General features: G+C 35.5%; 1 pseudogene; it reads right to left on the reverse strand.

Moving 5' to 3' along the window:
- LOC135206809 (uncharacterized) overlaps positions 1-18,438 on the reverse strand; it is a 139,807-nt pseudogene that overhangs the window by 9,719 nt on the left and 111,650 nt on the right.

Consider the following 18,438-nt stretch of genomic DNA (forward strand, 5'->3'; position numbering starts at 1 on the left):
CACTTCGGCTGGAAATCTTTATGGACGGAGTCACCAGGAGGCCGCCAAGAGGATATCATCCTGCAGAGAGAAATATGTAACAGGAAAAGGCGAGAAATAAACAGAGGGAATAGAAAATAACACCGATACACTTGAATTCAGGAGACGTCAGCAGGAGGCAGAAATGAATTTGATTCTCGCTTAAACATTTGTAGGTCAGCAGATTCCACAGCTGCATTGAGCTACCTGTTCCACATTTCAGTTGTAGCCACAATAAAGCTCCTGGGAACTGAGTAACGTTAGACCTGATAAAAGAAAACGATACAATGTTTATAGCAGTACCTCCCTTGGTGACAACTTTTTTTTTTTTTTTTTTTTTTTTTATAAAGTTTGACCTTATAGCTTCACCGCAAACAAATACAAAAAAATTACAGATATATAACAGAAGGATTTCCATTTATCACCGAAGGGAACCAGTTCACCTCCCTTGTACATTGATCTATATCTCTCAGTCCTCATGTAAATTCTGTTCAGTTCTAGTTTTGACAAGATATATTCTTGATCAATATGAAGCCATGACTACTGGTAGTGTGAAAATTTTTTCTTCATAGATTTATGCCACCCGCCTTAACCTTCAGTGAACAATTATATATTCATAATATCTAGACATAATAACAAAATATTTTCGTATACAAAAATAAGAAAATGTAAAAACAGATTTTAGATCAAACAAAATAGTTTCCTATTTGCTGAATATAAAATAAAATTGGCTCTCTCTCTCTCTCTCTCTCTCTCTCTCTCTCTCTCTCTCTCTCTCTCTCTCTCTCTCTCTCTCAGAAGAAGAAGAAGAAGAAGAAGAAGAAGAAAGAGAATTATTTCTAATTCCGTAAAAGATGTTACCTTCTGTGTCGCAATCGTAAATCCTCTTTTTTCTTAAAAATCTTATTATTTTTCTCCCTTCCAATATCACTGTGATTGGCTGGCTTTAAGTGTCAAGCAAAAACTCTATCATAAATTTTACTTGGTGGCTAACTGCGACATACAACCAGATATACTACGTGCATCTCAATATAAACAAATGTGTGGATTCCATATAAGAGAATCCCACATTTTCTTAGGGGCTTTGAAAGGCTGCACAAAACACTCAATAAAGCAATCGAGACTCATGTGTAACCCAATTGGCACCTATCGTTTGCAAGCATCGTACCTTTTCCATATAAAAGCCTATCTTACTGCAACATTATCTATTCCAACGTTCTATCACTTTTTTGTACCCTTTTCCTTCTCGAATTTTCCCCCAACCCCCTAAACCCCAAAAAATAAAATTCGTACACAAACTTTCCACAAACTCTTTTTTTTTTTTTTTTGGCTTCTAGTTTGATGATCTCACACGATTATTAAAAAGAACGCTCTATAATTGTGGCAGTAAAGAAACACAGACTTGGTTTTTTCTTCTTTACTTAAAAAAAAGAGATATATATATATACATTATATATCTATATATATATATATATTATATATATATATATATATATATATATATATGTATATATATAAAATGGATACAGACACACAACGATCCTTTGGTGGAGAGGTAATAATCTCCTACAGGGCTTGACTTCAACTAACCACACATACTCCCACTCTCCCAAGAGAACATCTTAAATAATCATTGACAATCAACAACAAGTAATATACAAACTCAACTAGTCATAAACGGTCATTTACCTCTTCCTTAATAACCCACAACAAACAGAAATACCTTTATACATAAACCGTCCAATTACCCAAACAGTAATTAACAGTTTCAAACAATAATTACACACTCCCCCTGAATTACAATTCACATATATTACAAACTCTAGATCTTCTAACTCTTGTTGAATGTCTTGGAATCGCGTTGCACTCAGCAACAGTGCCTGAATCTTCCTCTTCCCCCTCATCTTCATGAACAGGAAGCTGTATAAGAAGCTCCTCATCCTCAGCATCAGTAGTTTCCTCACTCAATATCAATCCTTGTGAAGAACACAAACGAAGATCTCTAACATGGCGTGGAACTCCATTGACTTCAACAGCTTGTTCTGACAAAACTCTCGTAACCTTGCCTCTTTCAAATTGCATATTGCATCGCATGTTGGATGGTTTTACCCACACCTCATCACCTGCTTTGTAGGGGCCACTCACTGCCACTTTGTTCATTGAGCATGGATCCACTCCTCGGACCCTCACAGGGTAAGAATACAGCATACTGACAGGGGCAGTCGTTGAGTCGCAGTCATCACGAGGCATCAAATTATACAGATATACAGCCTCTGCAATGCTGCAGCCTTTCCTTGCAGCAATGACTTTAACAGTTCGATGGCATCTCTCAGCTATACCATTTCCTGATGGAACATAAGCACATCTAAAATTAAGATGCACGCAACACTTTTTTGCAAAGTCAGCAAATAGTTTGCTGCGAAAAGCAGGGTCATTGTCAGTTAACAGTTCCTCCGGCGCTCCTCGTTCATAGAACACTGTCTCAAGTTGCCTGATGATGCTCTCACTGGTCTGAAAATGGTGCCGACGCCAGATGGCAAATCGAGATGGTCCACAATCAATGAGAGTAAGATACAGCCGTCCATCATAGTGAGTAATATCCATGCCAACTCTCTGCCACACTCTATCCACTTCCAGACTACCCTTCTGCCACTTCACTGGGGCCGGGTCTATTGACTGGCATGTCTCACAGCATTTGACAACAGCCTGTACTTTTGCCGCCTGGTAAACTCCCTGGATGGACTTTCTTCACAAAATAGAGAGTTCTTCTCACACCCGGGTGACCAGCAGCATGATGGATCTCCTTAATTCCATCACTAATGGCAGGGACAACAGAAGCACACACAAGTTTAGCATCTTGGTGACATGAACCAAGGTCCCTCAGCCAGCGCTGAGGTACACGTGTCAAACTGTCAGCTTTATTATTGGCAGAAGACACAAGTGTAATAGACAGCTGGAGGTCACACTTTTCTATCAATGACACAAGACTATTCCTAAGTCTTCTTCTGATGAGCATTTCACTTGCGGCCTTAGTCTTCAATCTGTTTTTTGTTTTTCCTAAAAGTCCATCTGAAATCCATCTATGCACAGTAGATGAGTCAGTCATTAATTCCACCTTTTGTATCTTCCAAGCCAGTGCAAGATTCAATCCTTTAATGACTGCATCTAGCTCAGCCATATTGATGTGGCAAGAGTCGTCTTTCCGCAGCCAGCTGGCATCTTCCACAATGGAACCATTTACTTCCACTGCAACACCAAGCGCAAGAGAACTAGCATCCACCCAGATCTTGAATTTGTCACCGGTGACATTCAACTGTCCTCTCACAGGGTCATCCTTCTTAACCTTCTCCAGAAGTTCCTGCAAACACATTTTGATGTAATCATCATTAATGACGTCGTCCCATCCTTCAGTGACTTTATTGACTCTTCTCTTGATGAATGCTACCGCCACTCGCAGCCATCCACAAACAGGGTAATGGCCTAACAGTCTACCACAGTATGAGAACACTGCTCGCCGAGTCAATTGTCTTCGTGCATCGCCCAGGTCAGTCTTTCCCTTTCCAAAAAAGACTCTCCTGCTCCCCAAAACTCTCAGGCCCAATGCTCGAGCCCCTTCAGCAAGTCTTTGGTGTGGCTTACTTACTAGCCCAAAATTTCTAAGATGCTCCTCTACACGGCTGGCCTTAACAATATCTTCATTCACAAAGATGTTCATCAATATAAGCTGATGTTCCTTTTCTTTTCTTACAATGTTGGGTCCTGAAGGAGAACACAGTTTAAAACAGATTTCATTACCATCGGAGCAATATTCAAGCCAAACCCCAGTCGAGTCAGGCAATACCTCTGGCCTTTGAAATATACAGTCTGGTATGGCCAGAGACTCATGGATTCTTATTTGCAGGTAAGCTTTAGCCAAGTCTACTACAGATACATTCACTCCTTGCCTGCGCCACTCACGTAGTTTGTCTGAGCACACATCCGAGTCTGCTGTAAATGCATCAGTGTACATATTCAAGTTCTCTGAAGTCCAGTACAGGCCGCACTTCTTTTCTTTTATTTTGCTGTACAACAGCCATGAGGGGAATAGCCCTTAGCTGGTCCATATTTATTCTCATCAAAAGGAAGCAGCCAGCCATCATTCACCCATCTTTGTAGCTCTGATTCATACAGGTCCTTTGCCTCCTGAGGTACAGAATATGCCTTTACTCCATTCTCCAGGACGCCAGGCTCCTTGCCCTCAGACCATTTCCATGTAGCTGTCCAACATTTAATCACAGGATCATAAATTGCACTAAAATCACGCTCATCCACCCCCACCTTCACATCAGCAGCTGCAGAAAAAAAGAGTGTCTTCCATTCCAAAACGTACACCACCTTGGCTATCGACAGTGACTCCTCCTAGAGCCCTCACACCATCCATGCCGAGAAGAAATTTAAAACCGAGGGGCATTAGAGTAGTTACACATACAGAAATGCTGGCAGTAGCTCATTACTGAGCTGCAAGTGCACGACGCCCATTCCTTCACACACCCATTCTTGCCCACTCACAGTTATCATGCTAACTGCGCACTTGTTCCATGCCTTACAGCATGAGACATGAGCAATGCTTTGAGAACACCCAGTGTCTACTAACACGCAACACTGAAGACCCTCTACACTCAAAACAGTACTTGGCAGCACCTTACTCAGTGGGTTTGGGGAGAGGAGGCTGGTGCTGATGCCTCCTCTCCTTGCTCGTTTCCCGGACAAGCTGATGCAATGTGCCCCATTCCACCACACCGATAGCACTTTACCCTTCTCCGAAATCGACCATTTACTCGGTTGCGAGCAAGACAGTCCCTGGCAAAGTGATTTGGTCCAAGGCATACATGATATTTCTGAACTGTTGTTTCTACTGGCACAGAACCCAAGCTTCCTGTGGCGCCAAAACATGTTTCCACTGAAACAGAAGGAAGGTCATCTTTCAGAACCGCCCGTGCCTGAGCCAAAATCTGTTCCAGATCGAGGGCCTCCATGCGAGACCCGGCTCTCAACATCTGACGAACTCTCTCTGGAAGTCCAGCTACAAAAGCACATGCAAGAGCTTTTTCAGAAATTCCTCCAAACAGGGATCCGAGTCGACGTAGCTCAGCTAAGTAGACATCCGGTGTCTCTCCACTGTGCAACTTCCTACTGACAAACTGTTCATAGGCTACATAGGGATCAACAGCAAACGCAGCCAACAATGCTTCTTTCACCTTGTCAACCTTCTTCCTATCTGCTGTGGGTAACTGTAAGTACACTGCAAAGGCACCACCTGTAAGCAGCAGAGGAATCACACTGGCCACATCATCAACTTTCCGAAGCTTGCAAACCAGCTCCAACTTCTCCAGCCACTCCATAACAGATTGTGCGTTTCTGCCATCATACTCAGGGATCAGTTTCAAGTCGAAGTTACTCTCCATACTGCCTAGATAGCTTGTGGCAGTAAAGAAACACAGACTTGGTTTTTTCTTCTTTACTTAAAAAAAAGATATATATATATAATAGATACAGACACACAACGATCCTTTGGTGGAGAGGTAATAATCTCCTACAGGGCTTGACTTCAACTAACCACACATACTCCAAGAGAACATCTTAAATAATCATTGACAATCAACAACAAGTAATATACAAACTCAACTAGTCATAAACGGTCATTTACACCTCTTCCTTAATAACCCACAACAACAGAAATACCTTTATACATAAACTGCCAATTAAACCCAAACAGTAATTAACAGTTGCAAACAATAATTACACAATAATTCCCATAACTTTTGTAACAAAAAATTAATAAACATGAAACGAGCATAACAGAAAATATACACAAACTCTTATATATATATATATATATATATATATATATATATATATATATATATATATATATATATATATACATATATATATATATATATATATATATTATATATATATATATATATATATATATATATTCGCTGGAGCTTACTTCTGGCAATTTTGTTCGCCCATTTAACCAAGAGTCAATCACTCGCACATAGTTAAAAGTAATCTGTTCCTCGATGATAGACTTTCTTTTTCCATGGCCACAGGTGTCAGCAAAAACCCATTCCGATGGTGGTTACGCTCGTTTAGCTTTATTCTCTTTTCCCTTTACCCTAGAGCTGGTCAATTTGTCCCTTAGGGTACGAAAAGGAGTGGATGCGAGATAGCCTTTCAACGAGATTGCAGAATCCCCTGGGACGGTGTAGTGTTGTTCCAACTGACAGACATTGTCGTGATTTGAATGCAGGGCGACTTTCGTTTCGCCAGCTTTAAGGGAGTCTCGAGTGGCGGCCGTTTTGACATTTTCAGATAGGCGTTCAGAAGCTTAAGAATAGAGAGTCGTCATTAGGTGTTTAATTTTTGTAAGTTATCATGAAGAAAAAAAATGACGCTCAAGGCGTTTTTTTGTATGGCCGAGAAATCTCCTTCCAGCTATGGTAGAAACTTCAAATAACGATGGTGAAAATTGTTTGTGCTTTATAACTTGTATCGTATAGCCCTTGACATTTTATACAGCGGCTCATGGTTATGTAAGAAATACTTAGATTAATACGGAATATGTTGAAAATTTACCGATAAGAGGTGAAAAGTTTTGCTGAGCTGTACGGTGTCACCAGGACATCAGATAGTTACAAAAATAAGTGGGCAATTATTGTCAAAACATGAATATAGAGATCGAATAAAATCTAGAAAATCGTCGTCTAGAGCAGAGATATAACGGGTCAGGTTTGAAGAATCTTTGTGTACTTGTCAATGATCAGTAAATAAAAAAAAAAAAGGACACTTCCCGCATGGAAAATTAAGAGCGTGCTAATAAAATGACGAGCTGATTTACTGGAAATTATATGTTATTAACAACTCCTAAACCTGGTACCAAGAAAATAAGCTTCTCTCTCCTAAGGCCTAAAACCAAATATAGTGTCGTCATAAAGAATGAGTCTGGAAAATTTGAAAACAAATGAAAGTAAAAAAAAAAAAAAAGTTTAGAGAAAAACTTCAAAGTTAAAAACGGTCGTTTGGCTATTGCACTATTACTTAATAAGGTAACTACAAGACTTATTTAATAATATCATACTAGTAATATGTGAGTCCCTATGCAACGAACCACACCCATTCTAACAAAGCTTCACTAGTTACATACAGGCCTTCAAGATAATAGTACAAAGAAGATTCATCCGCATTATTCATCCTTACAACATTGAGACCTTTTTTTTTTTTTACCTGCTGAACTCTTTGGTTTCCAGTGCAAAAATCATTGATATAACTGAACATCAACTCAAAATGATTGTGTGCTTGGATGGTAAACTGGTTTAAGGTTATGCACTAATATAGTCTAAAATTGAACCTTTAGAATATATTAAGCATCAGTCATGAATAATTCTAAATATTAAATGTTTCTCTCAGTTAAGCAAAAATTTAAATTTGCTTTCCTTCTCTCATACTTTACTCCTCTCATACATTTTTTCTCTCATACTTTACTCCTCTCATTCTTCCCTTCTCTCATAATATCCTCTTCTCATGCTTTCCTCCTCTCATTATTTTATTCTCTCATACTTTCCACCTCTTATTATTTCTTCCTCTCATATGTTCCTTTTCTCATACCTTCCTTCCCTCATGTTTTCCTTCTCTCGAGCTTTCCTCTCATTATGCTTTCCTTCTCTCATGCTTTCCTCCTCTCTTGCTTTCCTCCTATTATGATTTCCTCCTCTCATGCTTTCCTTCTCTTGTGGTTTCCTCTCATGATGCTTTCCTCCTCTCATACATTCCTTCTCTGATTGTTTCCTTCTCTCATGTCGATACTGTTTCAATTTGGATAGTATTAAATGCAATGGTGATACAAATGTGTTGTTTATCGCTATGGCCACAATTGATATGTGAAATACCATAGGTATGAATAGGCAATGAGAATTAAAAGTTTCGAATAGAATTCCGAATATTTGTTAAACAAGAATAGCATATATTGCATTCAATTAACAGCTTACACAAGTACACTGAATATGATAAAGCACTGACTTTTGTTCTAACTTGCATGCATAACATTGCCATAAAAATCAATCGTGATCTTTATAAATGGTGATGGGAGCATAATGATAACTAGAACACGTGCCAGATGTCTACAGAACGATCACTTATTTCATCAACAAACAGCGTATTGATATCAGGCACTGGAACAGTGAGACGTGTTGTTGCCAGTTTACAATAAATATACCTTTATTTTCCACACCATTCAGATTTTTATGAATATCTTCAGAGGCTACCAGGAAAATGAAATAAATCAATAATAACAAATGTTTTTGTTGTAACAGGGTTAAGCATATGTTTAATTCTAGTTCCATGTTTAAATATATTACGTCTTAGATGAAAAAAAAAAAAAATCAGTCACTGATGATACCCCTCATACTACCGTGTCCAACCCAGGATTCTTTATCGCCATTTGGTCTAGGAAAAAGGTATTCCTATGTTTCACTAATTGTCTTTAGCTAATAGATACGTACAATAACGAAAGTCCTTCACAAGAAAAGGTTGTTATTGGAAAATAATCACACACAATGTATTATTTGCATTGTGAACTATTAAGATCTCAGGGGAATCAAATGCGAGATGGAAACGGTTGCATCATCTCCAGCCTTCCCAAGATTATGTCGTTGGATTTAAATCTGACCTTTCGTATAAAATTTTTACTGCACTGAAGCTCTAAGAATGGGATTTGCCTTGAAAAAAAGACATCTTTCGACCTATACTTTATTAAGCAGTCATCATATCTTCATTTTAGGCAAAATAACCTAGGTAACTTTCATCAACTATCAACCTATTAAAAGCAGATAGAGAACCGCTTAGCAAAGAATATCTTTCGGTGCATAAAGTATCTTTATAGAATCGTATAGTTTATAAAGATTAAACATATTTTTTTCAATTTCAAGTGCAGGTGTATATATATTAATTTTAACAGGTCGTCCCTTTTTGAAATGTTTATATTTTCCACCAGAAATAAAATAGATCTGAGGCAAAAGGTATTCTTTTCTCCCCAAAATAATTGTGAGTGAAAGTTTTCAAACTTTCTCCTCCCTACTAGGATCAGGATGCGGAAAGATAACAACATATCACCAGTTAAAGGATGATTTTCTTACAACTTTTACTTCAACAAATACAATCATTCAAACATTTAATTTTGGCAGCTTGTTGCTAAGGGTAGTTCTGCTCTAAGCGTATCTTAAGCTCATTTTAGGAGAGCATCACTTTATTCTCATATTTATAGTTGCTTTAATTCTCTAGTGCTTCACTTCATAAAAAAATTCAACATCTCATAATCCTGTATAATTTTATGAGAGAAAATCAACATACCTCTTTAGTGACTCCCCAAAATTATTGGCATTTACAATGGCATATACTTTGTCAACAGTTAATTTTTTTAAAAAGAATTCGACTTGAATTTCATAACTAAATTTGAAAAAAAGTTCATGCTTTTCGACCGTCATAAACAATGTATTATCGTCTATTTTCCCGGCTATTTCTGTTTATTTCAAGTTTAGAATTTACTTTTCTTAAAGTTTTAAGCACAAGCATCTAAATGCATCTCTTGCTGTCCGTCAGATACATTCTTTTGAAATGTAAATGTTCTTCAACTGTTTACTTGACTGAATGCGAAAGTAGGTCAGTCTAAGGATTTGTTACAGGGTCATTAGGCATGTTTACTGGAATGGGAGGCATTAAGGATAAGAACTGCTTAATTGGCATAGACATTGAAGTTACTACAGTTAAGTTTATAACAGTAAAAAAACAGTAATTCTATATTCAGTGAAAATACAAAACTTTGCGCTTTGAAACTAGAGATTTCTCTTCTCCTTAGAAGGAGTTTAATGCCACCATTACATGAAATTATACCTGTGATGTATACCAACCGATACTTGCGAATATCATTGCAGGTCAGAAAATAACCAATTAGTCAAACAATTGCAAGGCGACACCCTTATATATATATATATATATATATATATATATATATATATATATATATATATATATATATATATAATATATATACATATAAGGGGCATATGAGAGGATGGAAAAATAAACGACGGAGTTTCAGCAAGATCTTTCGACGTTCAACGTCCTATACTTAGCAGATGAACTGACTTACATGAGGAATTGACAATACAAGAAAGGTTGTATAACATACAGATAGGGATTATAAAGAGATTAGTACCTAGAATCCGACACACCTGGAAGATGAGTAACCTTCCAGGTGTGTCGGATTCTAGGTACTAATCTCTTTATAATCCGATCTTGCGGAAAGTCCGTTGTTTATTTTTCCCTCGTGGCTTATACCATTATTTATGGATTTATCACGTTACAAACTTTCATGATTCAGATATACACACACACACACACACACACACACACACGCACACACACATATATATATATATATATATATATATATATATATATATATATATATATATATATATATATATATATATATATATATGTATATATATACTATATATATATATATATATATATATATATATATATATATATATGTATATATATAGATTTATGCCACCCGCCTTAACCTTCAGTGAACAATTATATGTTCATATGTAGACATAATAACAAAATATTTTCGTATACAAAAATAAGAAAATGTAAAAACGGATTTTAGATTGAACAAAATAGTTTCCTATTTGCTGAATACAAAATTAAATTGGCTCTCACTCTCTCTCTCTCTCTCTCTCTCTCTCTCTCTCTCTCGAAGAAGAAAGAAGAAGAAGAAGAAGAAGAAGAAGAAGAAGAAAAAGAAGAAAAAGAAGAATAGAAGAAGAACGAAGAAAAAGAAAGACGAAGAAGAAGAAGAAAGAGAATTATTTCTAATTCCGCTAAAGATGTTACCTTCTGTGTCGCAATCGTAAATCCTCTTTCTTCTTAAAAATCTTATTATTTTTCTCCCTTCCAATATCACTGTGATTGGCTGTAAGTGTCAGGCAAAAACTCTATCATAAATTTTACTTGCTGGATAACTGCGACATACAACCAGATATACTACGTGCATCTCAATATAAAAGAATGTGTGGATTCCATATAAGAGAATCCCACATTTTCTTAGGGGCTTTGAAAGGCTGCACAAAACACTCAATAAAGCAATCGAGTCTCATGTGTAACCCAATTGGCACCTATCATTTGCAAGCATCGTACCTTTTTCATATAAAAGCCTTTCTTACTGCAATATTATCTGTTCCATCGTTCTATAACTTTTTTTGCACCCTTTCCCTTCTCGAACTACCCCACAAACCCTCTCCCCAAAAATAAAATTCGTACACAAACTTTCCACAAACTTTTTTTCCCACTAGTTTGATGATCTCACACGATTATTAAAAATAACGCTCTTAATTTTACATTTGTATTTCTATTGTTCGTAAACATCATTTGTCCAAAAACTATCAGACGACAAAAAAAACTCGAAGAACTAATAAACATGAAACAGCATTACAGAAAAATTACGCAAATCATATATACAGATATATATATATATATATATATATATATATATATATATATCTATATATATATATATGTTATTATATATATATTATACTATATATATATACATAATATAATATATATAATACACATATATTATGAATATAGAATATAGTATATATATATATATGTATATACATATATATATTCGCTGGAGTTTACTTCTGGCAATTTTTTTCGCCCATTTAACCAAGAGTCAATCACGGTAAAATGTCGCTGGCTACAAAGTATTTTTCCTTTTTTCCAGAAAAGAGTTGCTACCTTCCTCGCACATAGTTAAAAGTAATCTGTTCCCCGATGATAGACTTTCTTTTTCTATGGCCACAGGTGTCAACAAAAACCCATTCCGATGGTGGTTACGCTCGTTTAGCTTTATTCTCTTTTCCCTTTACCCTAGAGCTGGTCAATTTGTCCCTTAGGGTACGAAAAGGAGTGGATGCGAGATAGCCTTTCAACGAGATTGCAGAATCCCCTGGGACGGTGTAGTGTTGTTCCAACTGACAGACATTGTCGTGATTTGAATGCAGGGCGACTTTCGTTTCGCCAACTTTAAGGGAGTCTCGAGTGGCGGCCGTTTTGACATTTTCAGATAGGCGTTCAGAAGTTTAAGAATAGAAAGTCGTCATTAGGTGTTTTAATTTTGTAAGTTATCATGAAAAAAATGATGCTCAAGGCGTTTTTTTGTATGGCCGAGAATTTCGTTCCAGCTATGGTAGAAACTCCAAATAACGATGGTGAAAATTGTTTGTGCTTTATAACTTGTATCGTATAGCCCTTGACATTTTATACAGCGGCTCATGGTTATGCAAGAAATACTTAGATTAATACGGAATATGTTGAAAATTTACCGATAAGAGGTGATAAGTTTTGCTGAGCTGTACGGTGTCACCAGGACATCAGATAGTTACAAAAATAAGTGGGCAATTCTTGTCAAAACATGAATATAGAGATCGAATAATGTATATAAAACCGTCGTATAGAGCAAAGATATAACGGGTCAGGTTTGAAAAATCTTTGTGTAATTGTCCATGATAAGTAAAAAAAAAAAAAAAGAAAAAAAGAAAAAAAAAGGACATTTCCCACATGGAAAATTAAGAGCTTGCTAATAAAATGACGAGCTGATTTACTGAAAACTATATGTCATTAACAACTTCTAAACCTGGTACCAAGAAAATAAGCTTCTCTCTCCGAAGGCCTAAAACCAAATATAATGTCGTCATCAAGAATGAGTCTGGAAAATTTGGAAACAAATGAAAGAAAAAAGAAAAAAGTGTAGTGAAAAATTTCAAAGTTAAAAACAGTTAGTGGCTATTGCACTAATACTTAATTAGGTAATTACAAGACTTATCTAATAATATCTCATAATTAGTAATGAATGATTCCCTATGCAACGAACCACGCCCATTCTAACAAAGCTTCATTAGTTACATAGAGGCCTTTAAGATGAGAGTACAGAGAAAATTCATCTGCATTATTCATCCTTACCACATTGAGACCTTTGTTGTTTACCTGCTGAACTCTTTGGTTTCCAGTGCAAAAATCATTGATATAACTGAACATCAACTCAAAATGATTGTGTGCTTGAATGGTAAACTGGTTAAAGGTTATGCCACCGTAATATAGTCTGAAATTGAACCTTTAGAATATATTAAGCATCAGTCATGAATAATTCTAAATCTTAAATGTTTCTCTCAGTTAAGCAAAAATTTAAATACAGAACTACGTGGGAAGAAAAGTCCATGGCTTACCTCTCTCATGCTTTCCTTTCCTTATACTTTCCTTCTCTCATACTATACTCCTCTCATACATTTTTTCTCTCATACTTTACTCCTCTCATTCATCCCCTCTCTCATATCCTCCTGTTATGCTTTCCTCCTCTCATTATTTTACTCTCTCATACTTTCCTCCTCTTATCATTTCCTCCTCTCATGATTTCCCTCTCTCATGCTTTCCTCCTCTCATGCTTTCCTCCTCTAATGATTCCGTCCTCTCATGCTTTCCTTCTCTTGTGGATTCCTCTCATGATGCTTTCCTCCTCTCATACATCCCTTCTCTGATTGTTTCCTTCTCTCATGTCGATACTGTTTCAACTTGGATAGCATTAAATGCAATGGTGATACAAATATGTTGTCTAGCGCTGTGGCCACAATTGATATGTGAAATACCATGAATATCAATAGGCAATGAGAATTAAAGGTTTCGAATAGAATTCCGAGTATTTGTTAAACAAGAATAGCATATTTCGCATTCAATTAACAGCTTATACAAGTACATTGAATATGATAAAGCACTGACTTTTGTTCTAACTTGTATGCATAATATTGCCAGAAAAATCAATCGTGATCTTTATAAATGATGATGGGAGCATAATAATAACTGGAACACGTGCCAGATGTGTACAGAACGAGCACTTATTTCATCAACAAACAGCGTCTTGATATCAGGCTCTGGAACAGTGTATTAATTAGCAGTTTTTATTCGCGATTCTGTTGCAGTTATGAATAGCACACACTGTACACTGCCTAGCAAAGAATATCTTTCGGTGCATAAAGAATCTTTATAAAATCGTATAGTGTGTGAAGATTAAAAATGTTTTTTTATTTATTTCAAGTGCAGGCGCGTATATATATTAATTTTAACAGGTCGTCCCTTTCTTGAAATTTTTATATTTTCCACCTGAAATAAAATAGAACTGAAGCAAAAGGTATTCCTTTCTCCCCAAAATAATTGTGAGTGAAAGTTTTCAAACTTTCTCCTCCCTAACAGGATCAGGATGCGGAAAGATAACAACATATTACAACGTTAACTTCAAATAATAAGATCATTCAAACATATATTTAATTTTGGCAGCTTGTTGTTACAGGTAGTTCTCCTCTAAGCTTATCTTAAGTTCATTTTAGAAAGGCATCATTTTACCTTATATTTATAGTTGCTTTAATTCTCTAGTGCTTCACTTTTTAAAAACATTCAACATCTCGTAATCCTGTATCATTCAATGAGAGAAAATCAACATTCCTCTTTAGTGACTCACCAAAATTATTGCCATTTGCATTGGCATATACTTTGTCAACAGTTAATGTTTAAAAAAAATTTGACTTGAATTTCATAGCTAAATTTGAAAAAAGTTAATGCTTTTCGACCGTCATAAACAATGTATTATCGTCTATTTTCCCGGCTATTTCTGTTTACTTCAAGCTTAGAATTGACTTTTTTTTGAAGTTTTTATGCACAAGCATCTAAATGCATCTGTTGCTGTCCGTCAGTTATACTCTTTTGAAATGTAAATGTTCTTCAACTGTTTACTTTACTGAATGCGAAAGTAGGCCAGTCTAAGGATTTTTAACAGGGCCATTAGGCCTATTTAATGAAATGGGAGGCGGTCAGGATAAGAACTGCTTATTTGCCATAGATATTGAGGTTACTACAGTTAAGTTTATAACGGTAAAAAACAGCAATACTATATTCAGTGAAAATACAAAACTTTGCGCTTTGAAACTAGAGATTTCTATTCTCCTTAGAAGGAGTTTAACGCCACCATTACATGAAATTATACCTATTTGGAAGAGAGTTCCGAAGAAAAATCACAGCCGTTTTCTCTCTCTCTCTCTCTCTCAGCCTTGTTGTTGGTCACTTCTAGAGCTACTGTTGCAATGTGCAATTACGTTTCATTTTAAAGTATTATATAGTAGAATCTTATTTTTAGAAACGAAGGAACATGCAGAGCACTTTTTATATATGTGGTTAAAAAAAAAAAAGTTTTCTGCTGTCATATGAATGAATATCTTTGATCATAGATACTAATTATCATCCTTTAGAAAACAAAGACCAGCTGCACCCTTATTGTTACATTTATTTCACCGAATGTTTGTACCCTTTGAACACAAAGGTCAGTGTATCCATATTGAACAATTTATTTCGATGAACATTTGCGCAGTTATAATCCCTAATACCGATGAATGTGTTTACAAAGGGAAAGATTATGCAAAAACTTTGAGGATTCTTTAAGAAAAAGCACACCTTGGAATTCAAAAGCCAAAATAAGTATGCATATTTAACCTCATAAGGAACTAATGAGTTGAACGCTTTAAATCAATTTTCAAATCTTGAATTATCGTTTTAGTTATTTCTCCTCTTTTATGTACAGACAGAAGAGGAAAACACACCTGATTTTGAGGCCAATGACAAGAATTCAGATTCGAAAGTGGTTAACCTTTACAAATGGCTTCGCAAAATTCCATATTAACTCTGACCTTTCCATAACAGCTACAGAAATAAGATGTTTCTTCGTTTCTATTCGTGAATTGGAACGCATTTCAAAAGATTTTTTCTTTTTGCTTATAACATAAAATGTGTAAATGTTGTTAATTATACACTCAGAAATAAGAATATTTAGATTAGGAGTCTGATCATATATTGAAACATCTGCACAATTAACACTTTTATCCTTTTGTAGGACCCATTTAAAAAAAGTCTTAAAACGTTTAATTGCAAGATTTTAGCCACATGACCAGCAGGTTATCACTTATATCACAGCACCTAAATGTCAGCATTAACAATTCCTGTGGAAGGACTCACTTATTTTGGTATTCTCCCGCCCAAAAAAATAGATTTGACACTTATTCCAGTCAAGAATCTTGTGTAGCCTATATGTTAAGGACTCAACAGATTTATCGAAATATTCAACTTAGGTTTCCGGTTGGAAAAGAGTTCGAGGTTCTGACCGCCAGAAAATTTGATCCAAGTTTTTTTATTCTTTTATTACATACGAGATACCCTGAACGCGGCGTATATTTGAAAAGGTTATTTCCATGACAGAATTTATTTCTTATACTTTCAAAACTTTATTTTCTACGTGTGAAGAATTTCCTAACTTATGGAATTATTTACAGGTAATGCAATCTTCAACACTGATTTGCAGAGTGCTGAGAAACATCTCAGTTTAAGAAAAACGATTGAGTACTTTTCATTTTTTATTTCTGTCATATTGAAACGTTTATGATTGTAATGATAAGCAAAATACTTAAATACTTTTAGACTAACCCATCAATCATTTTGTACAAGTCATCTTTGTAAGAGAGCTCCGAAAAAAATAATGTTTATAATTTTTTTTTCTATTTTTCCATTCAATCTTTGTTATTGGACGTTTCCATCAATCTTTGGGTAAATATTAAAGCTGAAGGGCTAGAATGTTTTATCCGACAGAAACAAATTTATATGAAATCAACAAATACTTTTTTATTAAATATTTTGTGTTATCATGTAATGATTTGGGAAAATTTAACATAAATAAAAACAAGCTTAATTTAGAGAGATGGATTTCTCCGTTTTCTCAGGTGTTATTCAAAACTCCTGTTGATTATTTTATACATTAACATGCAGACACAAATCATTCCCTTCAATTTAAATCAGAAGAAGTGTTATTTAAAGGTTAATTGTGGTACAGAAGGGGAAAATACATTTATCCAGTACTAGTGTACATCAAAGACCAAGATGCATTTTGTAGTTTAAATAATAGTATTTAAAGATCATATGATATCCATTATCACCAGCCAATGGAGAGCAAAACACTTTAATTATTGTTTTAAATAGTAAACAACCGATGGGTGATGATGGCGTTTCATGAAAAAAATACAGCTTCATCATTTTATCGCGACTTATTACCTTAACCTGAGGGTCTACATACATAAAAGGTCGTATTATTAAACAGATATAAGCGCATGCATAATTCTTGGAAGACGTTGGTAGCAGGAACTGTCGTAAGCTAAGAACAGTACTATATAATTATTTTTCTCTTGAAGAATATCTATGTAACTGACAGAAAATAGAGAACCGTATTTCATTAATGTGCAATCTGCTCTAATTATCGACAGGAAAGTTATTATTATTATCATTATTATAATTATTATACAACCATGAACATCTCAGTGATTTTATGTAATACCTGCTTCCCCAAATTGAAAATATTATTATTATTATTATTATTATTATTATTATTATTATTATTATTATTATTATTATTATTATTATTATTATCCCTTACAACAACCATGAATATCTGAGCGTTTCTTATGTAATAATTACTACCCTAAAATTGTGAATATGTATTTGTCAATATATAATTTCTATTTCAATATGCGTAAATGTGACCTCATACAATGACACTTTAATGACAATCTACTTATCAGGGTCTCTATGAGTGAACAGACATCCCTGACGAGTATCCTCCTACGGGGACATCAGTAACTCCTGCAGTTAAGGACGATAGCGAAGGTAACTCCGGATGCTGCTCGCAGTCGAGTGGCTGCGAAGCCGCCCTGAGCTCGACAAAGGCTTTAAGGCTTTGCAAGCTCGTATCACGACCACCTGGTCACCTTTGATGCCTTTGCCAGCTGTGAATAATCATGAATGGGGGCTGATCTTCTGAAGTGGTTGTCGCCTATGGTCTCTCTCTCTCTCTCTCTCTCTCTCTCTCTCTCTCTCTCTCTCTCTCTCTCTCTCTTCTTTTTTGTAACCATTCACCACCATTCATAAATTCGTACAAGAAAGCTTCATTTAAAAATACATCCAAAATCTCTGTATCTAAATGTTAACACTTCATTTCTTCACGCTATCAGAGTGAAAATGGTTTCTGTGTTAGGTCAAGTAAAACATATAGTGAATTTAAGAGTCTATATATGCATATGCATTTAAATAGATTTTCGACCTTTGTGACGATACAGGTGGCCAAGCTCTGAGATGGATGTGGAGTTTTATTTTTTATGTTTTACTTCCAAAATTCCATTCACTTAGCCTTTGTAGAAAATACGAGAAAATATTAGGCAATCG

The sequence above is a fragment of the Macrobrachium nipponense genome, chromosome 31 (genome assembly GCF_015104395.2).
Source record: "Macrobrachium nipponense isolate FS-2020 chromosome 31, ASM1510439v2, whole genome shotgun sequence".
NCBI classification, from domain to species: Eukaryota; Metazoa; Arthropoda; class Malacostraca; order Decapoda; family Palaemonidae; genus Macrobrachium; species Macrobrachium nipponense.